We start from the raw sequence: 13,880 nt of genomic DNA, 5'->3' as shown, positions 1-13,880 counted from the left end.
CTATCTCTCCACGTTCTCTCTCACGTTGGTGGATCTCGGTCAATGTGTTGTAGTACAGAGAAAGAAAGAGATGGGTGTTGTTGTGTTCACACACACTCTCTCTCTGTCTCTGGCTCTCTCATATCTCTCCGCTTTTTATCTCTCTTGTTCATCTTTCTTCTCTCTCTCTCTATGTCTCTTTCTCTATCTCTTGTTCATTTCTTTTTGTTGTCTTTCTCTCTCTATCTCTCTTTCTCTGTGTCTATCTCTCGCTCATCTTGTTTCTCTCTTTCTTTTTTTTCTCTCTCTCTGTCACTTATCACTCTTCTCGCTGGCTCTCTCTATCTCTCTTGCTTATCTTTATTCTCCCTCTCACTCTCTCTATATCTCTTGTTCATCTCTTTTTGCTGTCTTTCTCTCTCTCTCTCTCTCTTTGTCTATCTCTCGCTCATCTTGTTTATCTTTCTCTTTTTTTCTTTCTCTCTGTCTCTCTCTCTCTCTCACTCATTTCTCTTCTCTCTCAATCGTTCATTTCTCTCAATCACACTCATCTCTTTCTCTGAGCCCATTATTATTGAAAGAGGAAAAAGTCAAAAAATGAAATGGGTCTCTCTTTCTCTCTGTCTCTTACTCTCTATGTCTCTTACTCATTTCTCTTCTCTCTCTTTCACTCATCTCTCTTACTCATTTCTCTTCTCTATCTCTCTCATCTCTTTTCAAATATATATTTTTTCAAATATTTTTTTTCAATTATAATGTGTATAATTCCATCGTCATAAATAATACAAAAAATAAATATAAATATTTTAGGCCTAAACAAACATGCTTTTTAGTTTATGTTTTTAATTTTTTTTAAACATTTTGTTCAAACCAAACGCGTTTGTAATTTATATTTTTCTAAAAATAAACAAAAACCAATTTATAAAATTTATGGAAATTATTTTTCATTAAAATATTACTCCTACTTCTACCAAAGTAAAAAAATAAGAATAATTTTTTATTCATTAAAATAAAAATGAAACAAATAAATTTTCAACCTTTATAACTGGAAAAAATAAAGAAGCAAAAAAAATAAATTCATTAACTATAAAAAAAAAATTATTTTAACAAAAAATAATTTTTTTTTTAAAAAAAAGAATCATTTTGCTGTTTAAATATTACCAAAAAAACAAAAAAAATTTCCCGCTCGATTTTCCACCCCCTTTTTTCCATTCCCGCTCGGCTTCCCCCCTCCCCATCTCTTGAACCAAAATACCCAATCTGAAAAATTCACAGATTTTTCTCTCGCTTTCTGTCACTCTCGGTCTCTCTCTCTCTATTTTTTCATTTCTCACACTTGCTAGGGTTTTATATGTCCCCAATTGTCCTTCCTATATATCTGCCCCAAATAAATAAATATATATCGATCGCATTCAGTCACGCATTTCGTGACCAACCCAAATCGAGTTTCCCCAGTTTTCGAGTTCCCTTCGGAGCAATTACTGCGATTTCTGGTGGAATCTCGTATTACTACTACTTTTCTTCACCGAATTTGGTAATTTCTAATCTCAATTTCATTTGGGTTTGATTTTAACTTTATGGAAATGAAGTGTGTCGTTTTCTGAAAATGAATTCTTTGCAATTAGATGTTTGTATTGAGGGCTTTGAATGTTGGGTTTTGCTCAAAGTATGTGGATTGAAATATGTTGATGATTGTGGACTTGGGTTTTTTGGTAGTGTTAATATTGAAAAAATATTCATCATAAGTCATCAAACCTGAGTATGTATATAGAATTTAAGAATTATGTATTAGGGGTATTAAAAGTGTTCGAATTTACCTGATTGAAGTGCGTAGTTTGAATTATGTTGGTACATTTGGATGTGAACATGTGTATAATCATCAGTTAAAGGCTTATGGCAATATGGAATTTGAGTGTAATTGCATTTGGAAATTAGACTTTTGGATATTCTGAATAATGCTATAGTTATTATGGAAATTGACATTGGAATTTGGTAATTTTCTAATCTCAATATTACATGGGTTTGATTTCCCCAGCCCTCAATCCAAATAAGTGGCTTGAGTTTAAGCTGCAAGACAGAGCAAAGGTCAGCCACAATACTCACTTATTCAGGTCATCCTCTTGTCACCATTATTCTTCAGATGTATTTTGGTTTTAAATTACTTGCATACTTGTTGATCAATGAAACCATGTTATATTTAAAGTAGTCTTGTCATATTTTCAGCTGCACTATCAGCTGCCTATTTAATCTGTAAATTTCAGTGATGCTTTTAGTCAGCTGATCATGGCTATATGATTATTAAAACAGAAGGGTGAACACACTGTAAGTTGAATCCAGATGTAATTCATGGGAAGAGTGCAATCTTGTGTCATTACTTTGTGGTGTGGTTACCTAACCGATTTGTTTATTTTATTTTTGTTACATAGGATACTGAGAAATTGCTTAATTACTGGCCCAATCCCAGATTACATTGGTGAATTGTCTGATCTCAAAATTTTGTAAGTTCATTCTAATTGGCTTTCTTACAGAGATTCATGGTCTCTTGATTTTAAGTTAATATTGATTTGATATCTCTAAACATAGAAATGCTTTATTTGTGTTCTTATTCTTCAATTAAGTAGTTTTGATATTTATTTAATTTGACATGTTATATTATATCTGAAGATTCCTTGTTTGTTATGTTAGTTTTATTTTCTGTTTTTTAAGAAAACTAAAAACTCTATAACCACCTTGATACTTCAAAGAATCAGCTAGCCATTTACTAATCATGGAGATGAATAAGACCTTTAAATTTCATATATGTTCAATGTCTACTGTTATTCATCTATACCTCTTACCCCTTTTGTGCATACCAAAATTATTCTTCGGATTTTATGAAACAAACTTTCTTTAAGATTTGTTGTGTAGGATCTGTTTGAGTCCTAGAAATTATTGGGGAGCAAAGTGGATGTAAATTAGATCGCATTAAAGTCATCTGCGAGGTGTGGGCATGATGCTGTACATGAATTTGATAGGACATAGGCACATATTAAGTCACATCTTAAAAAAGAGAAATTGGGACATGACAGGGACAGGTATATGTGAAACAATATTCAGTAATATGCTTGCAACAGTCGTTGAAGGGTATGTTCTAAGATTTTTTTTTTTGTTTTGTTTATTTATAATATATGTTTTTAAATAAAATAATAAAATTGAATACTTCCATACAGAGGAAAGGAAATATTCATGTAGTAGTTTAAATGAATGCTTTATTGTTTATTACAAAAATAGATATGCTTTCTGCCTTGATAAAAGACATTACAAGGCCTGGTGCATGATTACATGTCAATGAATTTGATGTAAGAAGTTCATGTAACCAAGTTAAAAAAGAACGATATTTAAATTGATTTTTTTTACGTCTTGGGAATAAATAAATGAACTTCAATTATTATGGCAGCAAAAAAGAAAAAAAAAAGAGAACAAACTCTTCACGTGCAAAGTATAAAAGTGAATCCCCCTTTTCCCCCTTTATATCTTGAATAAGGTACCACACCCAAAAGGTTCAAAGAATAAAAATAAACAGGGAATGATTACTTTTTTTTTTTTTTTTGATCGGTGAAAGTTAGTTGTTAGTTGTTAGATTAGTACCTACAGGAGTTGGTCTCCCCACCCATTGTAAAGCACCCCCTAGAGAGAGTTGAACCCATGACCTCCCCCTAGAGACCAAGCCCTTAGGAAAGTCGTAGTGGCCAACTAGGTTACACCTAGTTAATTAATAGGGAATGATTCCTTAAGCCACACAAATAGACTTTCAAGAGCCATGGGGCATCCCTTTGGGCTAGAAATCTGAAGCTCCTTCCCCTCAAAAAGATCTCTCTCTCTCTCAACACACCACATATCACACAAAATAACATAACCTTCCATTCCCTCCTCTCACTTATACACTAGTATTTGATGACGTTATTTTTAATTCTTTTTTTTTTCTTCTAAAGAAGACCTTTTCCAATTTATAATTTTATAACCCCTTGTATTTGCATAATGATAGCTATATATATATGCATTGTTAATGCTATGAAAAAAAAAAAAACTCATTCTATTTGTAATAATGATAGCTATATTCATTGTTAATGCTATGAAAAATCCTTATTCCTAATTTCTAACTACTTATTGAACCATCTCTCTTTTTTCTTTTTAATTTGTTAAATAAGCTCTTTTAATATAGTTTCTAACATCAAGTTGTTCGAGAAACACCATACATTTTTTTACATGCACAGAGTCTGCTTTGTCCCCTGCTATGCTATCTTGAATGCTTGGAAGTTTTGGCCTGTCAAGGTGTTCATGCTTTATAGTATGCATGTATGCAAATGTTCATATTGTTAATCTGGTGCTTTCAATTAGAACCACTACATCACTCATCACTTCCATCGGTGTGGATGCCCTTAGAATAATTCAAATATTGTACACATTTGAAGATATAAGCCTTTAAAATTTTTAGTTACATGCAGTTTGAAGATATTAGATATGGACTAAAATGTTGCTGCTCTTTAGTTAGTTAGTATGAAATTTGGGTAATATAAATTGTTCCTGTTTTACTAGGTTGTCTTTTGTCATTTAATTGAGGCTACCATGTACTGAAACTAACAATTATCATTCTCTAATATCTGCCTGGTAGAAATCCAAATGTATTTCTTTTCTTCTGAGAAATGTGAAAGATGAAGTTTTTCTTAATGAGTTTCTGTAGTTCTTAGTTATGGATAATCCTGTTGCCAACAGCAGGGAAGAAATGTTAATTTGGATTTGTCTTGTCTTGAGTTATTTGCAGAATCCAAACAAGAATTTAATGGCAATTACTCAGTTCAGGTGTATACTGTGCAAGCTTGCATTCCAAAGTACCCAGCAGCACTTTGGAATGCTGAATTTGTGCAGGCAGAAGAACTCTTGAGGCAGCCTTCCACAATTGATAATTGCTTGTGAGATAACAGGTATAGTTCTTCCATTTTGAGTTCATCAATTTAGTGTAGGGTGTTGGGTTGGTGCTTTTTGATGATTATGTTGATGGCATGGCAATGGCTTTACATTTTTAGTGATGAGGACTGTTATTTCATGTAGAATATTTAAATGTTGCTCATTAATTTTTTTTGACGAAATTGATTATTGTTGGAGAGTTTTTATCAATATTATTTGTAGAAGAAAAAAAATATTAGAAGCATGTATCCAGTTCCTACAGTGAAATTATGTCAGAGAGGCAAATTTGGGCTTCTAAGGAGACTATGAAGTCTTGAGCTGTGCATGTATATATTTCATACTTTATTAGGCCTCTACACTTGGTGATTGATTGCATATTTGGGTTACCGATAACACTGTCACTGAATTAAAATTTGTGGCAAGTGTGGATCTTAGTGGAGCTGCCCTACATGTCCATTAGTAAATCAAAAATCAATTCTTTCCACTCTGTACTTTTTCTATTTGTATATGTATATTATTCCTTGTTACTTAGTAAACATTGATGCAGCAGATGTTGATAATGAATTGGCAGTTGCTTGGGACCACTTCATTAATGAGTTTTGTGCTGCTTAGATTTTTTGTCCACTTTTAGCTTTGTTGGTTTTACCTATTGTTGTGCGAGGGGTAGACTCATTGGAGTATGTCATTATGGAGAGAAACAAGTTGGTCCTTATGCATTGGAGTATGTCATCGTTTTTCTTACAAGAATTAATTTTTTACTTTGTCAGGAAAGAAGAAGAAAAAGAAGAATGGTCATGTTTTAATGTTTTATTCATAATGTTTTAATGGTCATTTTTTTCTTTTGGGAGCCATAAAATGGAGGGTTGGGATTCATGTTAAAAGGAATTTGAAGATCAAAATGTGTGATTTACCTAATGATGATTAAGGGAAACTAAGGAAATATATGCCACTCTAGGTTTGGCCCAATCTGGACACATTGAAGTATTGCTAAAGTTTTGTTCATTTTTTTACCTTTCAGGTCACTTTGGGTATATAGAATTACCAATTCCAGTATATCATCCTTCCCATGTGAGCGAACTGAAGCGGTTGTTGAGCCTGGTTTGCTTTAAGTGCTTGAAGTTCAGAAGTGGGAAGGTAATGGATATGTTTATAGAAGGCTCCACGTAAAATCTATTTGTCATAAGTAATTAAATCCTTTTGCTTTCTTGATTGAGAGGGTAGCAGATTATTGTGTTGTGTTATGGTAAGAATTTGAAGCTCTCGGTGATTATAGATCATTCTGCCATAATATATCCTATATTTGATTATTTAATAAAGGAAGTTGGTAGACATTTGAGTGTGGTCACATATGTGGTGGCCCTTTTCTAAAAGTGTTGTGTGAATATCATTATTTTTCTATTGTTTCTCTGAGACATTTAATTTTATAAATTGTTTCTCTCTCCTTATTTTAACTAAAATGTAGAGTTAATTTGTGGAACTGATATCTCAACATAGAAGTGTTATATGTAAGAATATCTATGTCATTAACAGGGAAAGCTTTTAACCCTTCTTAACATTTTATAGGCACCCAACTAATGAATTTTATTTTTTTTTCCAGATGATTTTGGACATACAAATGTGGATATATAATTTTTTGACAATTAGGGGAGGGCATTGTTTTTATACCTCTATTTGTATATATAGTGGTTCGAACAAATTAATTTGGTTATTCATGTATTATGTATGGATTTAAATTATTGACGTTGGATTAGACTTGGAGTGTATGAAATTTGTATGGATTATGTATGGATTATTGACCCTAATATATTTTAGTATTGATGGATTATATTGTTTATACAGGGTACAGGTTGTAATTTAAATTATTGACGTTGGTTATTCATGTATTATGTATGGATTTAAATCATGGTTATTCATGTATTATGTTGAATGCTTTAATGGTTGATAATATATTTTAGTGTTGATGGATTATATTGTTTATACAGGGTACATGTAATAAAAATGAATACAGGTTGTTTACAAATTTTTTTTTTTTTTTAAAAAAAAGAACAGAAAATTATTTGGCCACCAAATGTTTTGGTAGCCAAATAGGTAATCAAAAGTTTTGGCTACTAATAATTTAGTAGCAAAAACATAATCCAAAACGTTTTTGCCACAAAATAATTAGTAGCTAAAAAAATTGAGAATAAGAGAAATAAATTATTAGCTACTAAATTTTTTAGTCACGAAAAAAAGGGTATCATTTGGCAACTAAAACTTTTGGTGACAAAAAGTAAAGAAATGAATCTTAATAGGTTTTTGGCTACGAATAGTTTTAGTCGGCAAAAGTCACCACACCTAAGGTAGAACTTTTAGTGACTAAATGGTTAGTAGCCAAAAGTTTAATAAAATAAAAAATAATATTTTTGGCGACTAAATTTTTAGTCCCTAAATGTAGTAATGTTGTGACTAAAACTTATTCCCGACAAAAAGTTTTAGTCGCTGAAAATTTAATTTATTTTATTTGAACACTTTTGGCGACTAAATATTTAGTCGCCAAAAGATACCCTTTCCCGACTACTCAGAGTTTGGTAGCCGAATGTTCACTTTTGGCGACTAATATTTTAGTCGCCAAAAGATAACCTTTGCCGACTAACCAGAGTTTAGTAGCCAAAACGTTCACTTTCAGCGACCAAAAATAGTTTAGTCGCCAATACTATCGCCGACAGGCTATAGGCGACGACTTTGGCGACAAAAAAAATTAGTCGCTAATTTGTTTCGGCGACCAAAAATGGGGCTTTTGGCGACCAATATTTTGGTCGCCAAAAGTGGCATTTCCTGTAGTGTTAGTTGATGCATTTGTAAATTGGTTTGGACACTTGATCACAGAAAATGTATTAATTTTAATTTAGAGCTTGTTTTGCATGTTGGATATTAACACACTTTTTTTTTTTTTTTTATTGGGATCATATCGCCTTTTTACTTTTTTATACATCTTTTCGTAAAAAATAAAAAATATATATATATTTATTTATATCATCCAAAACAATACTTTAGACTTCAACCATTAATCTATCTTTTCTTTGCTAAAATAAAATAAATAACAAACTTTCATGGATGCTATGCTTGTCCACGCGAACTAATATGAGAGCTATAACTATACTATAAATTCAGAAAATAATATTGAGAAAAACACATTTATACATCACAATTATTTTGAATATAGTTCATACCTCACTAGTTTTAAATATGCATCTTACAACTCATCTCAGGATAGATTTCAGAATAACTATGCATTATTCATAGCATTTCTGAATAATAATTACAAAAATATCAGATACACAAAATTATAATACAAAAATTACACTGTATAGTTTATATTGGGGGTGTTTGGGAAGTTGGGTTGGTGTTTTTTTTTTTTTTTTTTTTTTTTTGGCTAAAATAGTTAAATATACATCTTACAACTCATCTCAGGATAGATTTCAGAATAACTATGCATTATTCATAGCATTTCTGAATAATAATTACAAAAATATTAGATACACAAAATTATAATAAAAAAATTACTCTGTATAGTTTATATTGGGGGTGTTTGGGAAGTTGGGTTGGTGTTTTTTTTTTTTTTTTTTTTTTTGGCTAAAATAGTTAATAAAGGTAAAATATATTAAAATAATCAATAAGATAAAATATTACATTCAAATTACAATCATTTAGTTTTTTCTCTCACAATTATCAAATCGATTATAAAAAATAAAAAAGCCAACTATATCATCCCAAACATAATTTTTTTAACCAAATTAAAATAATTAAAAAATCAACTAGCAGTTCTAAAATTAACCTATTTATTCAAATGTGACAAGTGTGGATAAATACTTAATGTGCACCGACTATTTTTATAATAAGAAGAAGAATAATAAAAGAAAGAAAGAAAAACCCACAACTTCTTAATATACATACAAGGGACAAATGCAAATGACATCTTGTTTGTGTTGAAGAGAACCTTATACCTTCTGGTATCTTTGACAAATTTAATCTCATCCTCTAGCTTCTTCTCTTCTTCTTTCTTTGCTTGAAGTTTAGGCATTCAAAGGGATTGAATCAAAGGCGAAAAGATTTCAGACCAGATCTGAGCCTATCGATTCACTCATGGAAGATTCTCAATACCTTAGGTTTGACATCATGCCTGAATCTCCATTCGCTGAGATAAATTTTCGTAATGATTCTCTTCCCTCGGAAGCCAATGTTCTTCTAGCTTATGAGAATGTGAAGGAAAAATCTTTGGAAACTGATTGTTGTAAAGGATTTAATGATGAAGAAGGGTTTACTTCAAAGGCGAAAAAGGAGGCAGGAAAGGAAAAGAGGTACATAGGGGTAAGGAAGCGGCCATGGGGAAAGTATGCGGCGGAGATACGTGATTCCACGAGGCAAGGAGTGCGTGTATGGCTCGGAACATTTAGTACTGCAGAGGACGCTGCTTTGGCTTATGACCAAGCTGCGTTTGTGATGCGAGGCGAATTGGCTCGCCTCAACTTTCCTGCTGACAGAGTCCAGGAATCTCTTCGTGACGAGAAGACGATAAAGTCCAGCACCTGCAGCTGCAGCTGTGAGAATGGTGGGTCCTCCTCCTCCTCCTCTTCCTCCTCCTCCTCCAACTCCCCAACAGCAGCAGCAGCAGCAGCAGCAGCAAATATGTTGGTATTTGAGTTTGAGGACCTAGGAGCTGATCTCTTAGATGAGCTCTTGAGCTCATCTTAAAGACCTACTCATGGAACTTGACTCAATAATACATCTCCCCTCTCTACTATGCACTTCCATATCATTCATGCCCCTCATACTTACATGTATCTTGCTCATCACCTATTACAACATTACTATATATATAGATGCCAACATAGTTTGAATGCACTTTTTAAACTATAATGCAATTTTTATCGGACCTTCTCAATTGTAATATTCCTTCGTTTTAATAAAATTATTCTTTTTGATAAAAAAATAAATAAATTAGCACATTGACTGCTATTTTGTGCAAAACATATATATTGGTTTAGCTACTTAATTAGTATAATTTTTTCTTTTTATAAATTACATTTTTAGTTTAAATGCATTCAATGAAAACATCTTAGTTCTCTCTAATTTTAGAGTCATCATATTCCTATCCAAACTTTAATTTTATGCCTAATTATCTTAGTCAAGAGGAATAAGATGGTTCTAAAATTTAATACATTTATGAGAACATCTCAGGCTATCATGGAAAACCTCAAATTTTATGCCTTCTTTACAACCCAAAATTGGGAGATTTAATTGCATAAAAGAAATTTTTGTAGAGAATAAAGAAACAATGCTCTATGAATTTCCATTAAAGAATAGAAGAGAAAGATTGTTTGGTTTAAGAGCCTCTCAAGTGTTTCAGGTGAAGTTGTGTCTGACAAGCAAAATCAAGCTAGATTACTAAAATTTGTAGTTTTTCAATGTTTGATACTGTTCTAGTAAAATCAAACTATCTTATGTAAGTTGGGAATTTTCTAATAAGATAAAGGAAAATGCCAGTATCTAATTGTTTACTATTTTTTTCAGAAAGTTCCTTCACTCTACCATTCTTCTTCCTTTTTGATCAGCTATATTCATCTTCTTCTTCTGTTGCTTATTATTGCTCTTCCTTATTTGTTTATTATTTTTATCACTAAATTTCTTTGTTATGTGTCCCTGTATGTAGAGTAGTTGTTGACATTTTATAGCCGTATAATTTGTTGGAACTTTCGACAAGCCCTTGTATATCATTATTGAAAAAAATTCTACTGTATTTGAATTTTTCTTACAACAAACTTTGGTGAGGTTTTCAGTTCTACAATGTTTGACTGGTGAGGTTTTCACGTCTTATTATTTGGGGACTTTTCATTTTCTCACCCACAGGAGCTTTTCACTTTTCTTCCCATAGATTAGGATAATTATAAACTCCTCAATGATTATAAATTTCCCTGGAACTATGAAAGATCTTGACTCATTCACACATTCTAATACATTTTCCCATCATTTTAGACCCTAAATATTTTGAAAATTCAAAATTACTTTTTCCAACACCCTAATTAGTAAATTTTAAATATTCATTTTCTAGAGATGTGAAAACTTCTTATACTCCTCGAAGACAAAGTTTAAATGCTTCTTCCTCTTGAACTTGAAATCTTCTGAATTTCCAATACTCTTGAAAGAAACAATCGTTGTGGCAATTTCTATGGATATGCTTGGCTTCAACTTGTTTTCTTGTACATGCTTTTGAATTTCTTTTTCCCACGAGCTTGCGGTGAATCTTCATATTCTTTCATTTCTTTACGCTTGTTGAATTTTTCTTTTACTTGATCTTGTGGATCAAAAATTTGCTCAATGCTTACACAACTTGGTAGGCTCACTGTGATGCTTTTGTACCCATCTGTTTTCTTTTCTGATGTAATGTTTTTTCGTTCATCAATAAAGATTTTTTTTTGTTGATAAAAAAAAATTAAAAAAGAAAAAGAAAAACTTGTATCAAACATGAATCTTCGTACCAAAGTAAATATTTGAGATTTTTAGATTTTCATTATTCACGCTATCATACAAATATGGCCACTTAGCCATTTAGTAGAGAAATCAATTTCTTCTTCAACTTTTTTTTTTTTTTTTGGGTGGTAGGTGAGAAGTCCTTTCATAGCAACTGCATTATGTTCTTGCCAACTTTTATAAAAATTGCATTGTCTTGCTTTTCAAATTTTTCTTCATCTTTGACTAGTGCAGTTTTTTATTCTTTTCTATCCAACATTTTCATCCACTTCATTTCCTTATCTTTTTTTCTTTTTTCTTTTTTTCTTTTTTCATTTTTCTTTTTAAACTTCTCTTCATTCTTTTCATTTACCATGTCCTCTTCTTTTCCATTTTCACTAACATTTCTACAAAATTTGGACACAATAATCAATTGCTAAAAATATCTTCTATTAGTTATGAAAAATAAATGAAGTTTTTTTTTTTATTTAATTTTTTTCATATCTGATTTGGTGACTTCATAATGTTTCCAAACTCTTCTTTATGTATTGATTCCTTAAGTATCTTCGATGCACTTTATTTTTCTTCTCTATTTGTTTAACTTGCAATTGTTTGGGCTTATAATAACATCACACCATAAATTGCATGCTTAAAAATATATGCAAGTTTCAGCACTCCAAAAGTTATAATTGAAAAAATGCAAAATTTTCAAAATATGTGATCAATTGAAATTTGATAATTTGTACTTTCCGAATCTCTCTCGATGCATGCCATCTTCCTGTACCTTTAATTTCATGTTGTTAATAAATTTTTTACTTTGCCGATCAAAAAAAAAAATTTGAAAATTGATAAGATGGGCTCACCAACTCTAGGGGTGCTGAGGTGTTTGTTTTGTTTTTTTGGTTGGTTCCTCACCAACTCTGGGAGTGCTAGCAAATGATAAGATGAGCTTTTTGGTGCTGACCTAGTTGGAATGATTTAATTCATCGTGATGTTTTTGCACTTGCCTTTCTTTATTAGTGTATTTTGTTTTGTACCTTGTACTCTATTCTTACATCAATAAAGTCTCTTTTTTGCCGTTCAAACAAAAAAAAAAAAAAAAAAAAAAATGAAAATTGATAAGACTACCTTGGCAGCTACACCAGCAGCTATGGCTCCAACCTATGGCTCACAAGATGCAGCTCAAGTTCAGCTCAAGTTAGTTAGCAGTTAGAGTTTGTTAGGATTGGTTTGTTAGCAGGTTGTTACACTAATCAGTTTTATTCATTGGTATAAATATATACTGTATCTTATCATAATTAAATAACAATGAAAGTTTCAATTGTTCATAAAAAATGATCCATTCTTTTCTTTTCTGTTATTGGAATTCACTAGCTACCAAGACAAACTTGATTCTTCTCTAGTAGCTGCTCTATTTTTCTTTTTAAACCTAGTTTATGAACGCAACAAACAGTAATACCATGTTCGAGTTTTTGGCAAGCTCGGACACCATTATTTGAAAATTGGGGCTTTTGTTTACTCACTCCTGGAAGCTTTTCACTATTCTTCTCTTTCGCTTATACAACTCAACTCAAGACACATTCATTCTTACACTAGGATAATTTTATACTCACTTCACAATGGTAGACAACCTTAGACCTTGACTTATTACCAACACAATATGACATTTTCTGCATCATTCAAAATATTTTGAAATTAAATTTTCCAATATAATTATTGTAAATGTCTAGAGCTTAAATACATATACATTTTGATCTAATAAACATTCTTTGTGCCTCACTCTATTATTTTTTTTACTTCCCATTTCTTTGATATTATTTTGGGGAGTTTGGAATTCTCAAGTACAACTCTTGTTTATATAAGCCTCACTATCTAACTGACTCTGTAACTACCTATCTAACAAACTCAAGTAGCCTGATGCTAATGCATGTGTTGGTGCACTTGATCTTCTGTAGATTTAGCTAGAGCACTCTCTGATGTGATGATACACCTATCAAAAATTAGAACTCGAAAGATGAAATAAGACGGAACACATATTTTAAGAACCATACGTATATTTTCTTTTTAATTTTTAATTTTTTTGTCATTTTCTATATTTTTCGTGATACTCCGAGTAATGAAACGGACCATATGGATAAAGCTAGCAAAATGCATGATATTGAAGTTTCTAGCCAATTGAATATCAATTGGGGGCTTTCTTTTATCTCTTTTAATATTCTTCTTGTACTTTGATATATTTTTATGAGAGTACATATTATTGAATGTGTAATGTACTGATTTTTGTACTTTCTAATGAAATAAAATTTAAAAATATATATATCAACTTGTTTTAATGTTGGTTGAAATCTTAATCAAGAAAATTTCACATGGACCTTGTTTTTTCACTTAGTTGACTTTGGTACCCGCAGGTGGCCCTCGGCTATATATGTGTTGAATCTGAGTAGATGGTAGGCTTGTAGATGTTCCCATCC

The 13,880-nt window shown here is 31.5% G+C and overlaps 1 long non-coding RNA gene and 1 pseudogene across 4 annotated transcripts; both read left to right on the top strand.

The window, feature by feature from the left end:
- Positions 1 to 1,296: 1,296 nt before the first annotated feature.
- On the top strand, positions 1,297 to 6,570 carry LOC145798732 (uncharacterized). Of its 3 annotated transcripts, none has more exons than XR_014340215.1 (5): positions 1,297 to 1,513; positions 2,015 to 2,477; positions 4,781 to 4,940; positions 5,942 to 6,057; positions 6,521 to 6,570. It is a non-coding gene; the product is annotated as an uncharacterized LOC145798732 (long non-coding RNA). The 3 variants fall into 3 exon arrangements; XR_014340218.1 differs by lacking the exon at positions 6,521 to 6,570 and having other exon boundaries at positions 2,015 to 2,090; positions 2,203 to 2,477; positions 5,942 to 6,509; XR_014340213.1 differs by lacking the exon at positions 6,521 to 6,570 and having other exon boundaries at positions 5,942 to 6,509.
- A 2,312-nt stretch (positions 6,571 to 8,882) lies between these two features.
- LOC145798731 (ethylene-response factor C3 pseudogene) lies at positions 8,883 to 9,930 on the top strand (annotated as a pseudogene). Its single transcript, XR_014340201.1, has one exon. The product of XR_014340201.1 is annotated as an ethylene-response factor C3 pseudogene (transcript).
- Positions 9,931 to 13,880: the final 3,950 nt, after the last annotated feature.

Source organism: Camellia sinensis, chromosome 1, assembly GCF_055761805.1.
Source record: "Camellia sinensis isolate YWXY chromosome 1, ASM5576180v1, whole genome shotgun sequence".
Lineage (NCBI taxonomy): Eukaryota > Viridiplantae > Streptophyta > Magnoliopsida > Ericales > Theaceae > Camellia > Camellia sinensis.
Note: the sequence above shows the minus strand (reverse complement) of the source record. Positions and strands in the feature narration are given on the sequence as shown.